Genomic DNA, 1,424 nt, shown 5'->3' on the forward strand with positions numbered 1-1,424 from the left:
CAAAACGCCAGCATAGGCAGTCAAATATTCTGCCTCGGGCCGCCGGGTACATTCATATAGCCGCTCTACTAGCTAGGTAGGGGACAGCTAGCACAGTTATTAGCCAGTAAATAAAATTGGATAGATCCGCCTAACCCCGCACTCGGCATTCTTAGAATACTGAAATTAAGTCTGGAAATTAAATGTCTAGATAAAGTAATTAATAATAATAAACATTGCGACGACGTGCGACGCTGGCATTGTCGCCCGTCTCCTGCATAGTGCATACTGCTCAGAAATCTTATAGATTTCATCCAATTTTTATAGTTTATTTCATGGAACATTACTCCCACACCACCCCCACCGTGGGAGCACGCCAATGTAAAGGGAGCTAGTGTTGTATGCCTAGGGGTGAAAAATGGCAAGTCCGCCCCTGACGACGGGTGTTTTATAAATAGACGTCGCACAGTGGTCTGAAATCCAATTTTAGGCGGAAATAAGTCCTATTTAAAATTGAATTTAAATAAATAATTTTTTGTATTAATTAAATGTACATATCATAAGGAATATAAAAACAGTATATAATATAATATTGAGCTTGTTAGACTGCTCAGGCAACAAGGAAAGTAGATAATGTTTTCATGTAACTGTTACTTTAGTATTTATTCTCATTTGAGTTTAATTTGTCTATCATTGTATAAGTATTCATTTGTTTTTTTTTGTTCAATTTTACTCATTCTCTTTTAAGAAATGGATGACGAACAACAAGGTAAGTGTTTAATATGGGTACCTACTTGATATGTATTTTTATGATGAAAAACCAAAAAAATATTTAGAAAAATTAATACTTATATCTCAAAGCGACAAAGCGTGTAATTAAAAATAACTAAAAATAATCTTTAACAAATATATATGAAGTATCTTACATATTCTACTGTATAAGATCCCAAAATTTGGTTTGCGTCCATTTGCGTCTGTATTATTCATTTTTTTTTTTTTTGTAGCCTGTTCAAGTCATTAGATCCATTCATTTCCTCAATACGTTAATTTTGTCCTCCTAAAATTGAATTTCAGACCATTGTGCGTCGTCGTGCTAAGTGTGTTGTCTTTGTTTACATTATCTGTACACATTGTTATTTTTCGTGTTATAAATCATGTGATGTGAGTGTGGAAGAAAACTTAGACGTTCTTAAAAAGTATGACGAGCTTCCACAAATGATCTAGCGACAAGCAGCATTGCATGTTAAACGTGTCTTAAAGTGTACTAGGTTGAATGCTGAAAATTCGTAATTATACGAGCTATAAAATCTAAAGATTGTCAGGGTTCAGAATAAAACATATATTTTCCGAAAAACGCAAATAAACATGAATAATACCTACAGGCTAATCAGTGATCACCTTTATTTCCGTATCTACAAACGGGTATTTATATAGCTATGCACGGC

The sequence above is a fragment of the Acyrthosiphon pisum genome, chromosome A1 (assembly GCF_005508785.2).
Source record: "Acyrthosiphon pisum isolate AL4f chromosome A1, pea_aphid_22Mar2018_4r6ur, whole genome shotgun sequence".
NCBI classification, from domain to species: Eukaryota; Metazoa; Arthropoda; class Insecta; order Hemiptera; family Aphididae; genus Acyrthosiphon; species Acyrthosiphon pisum.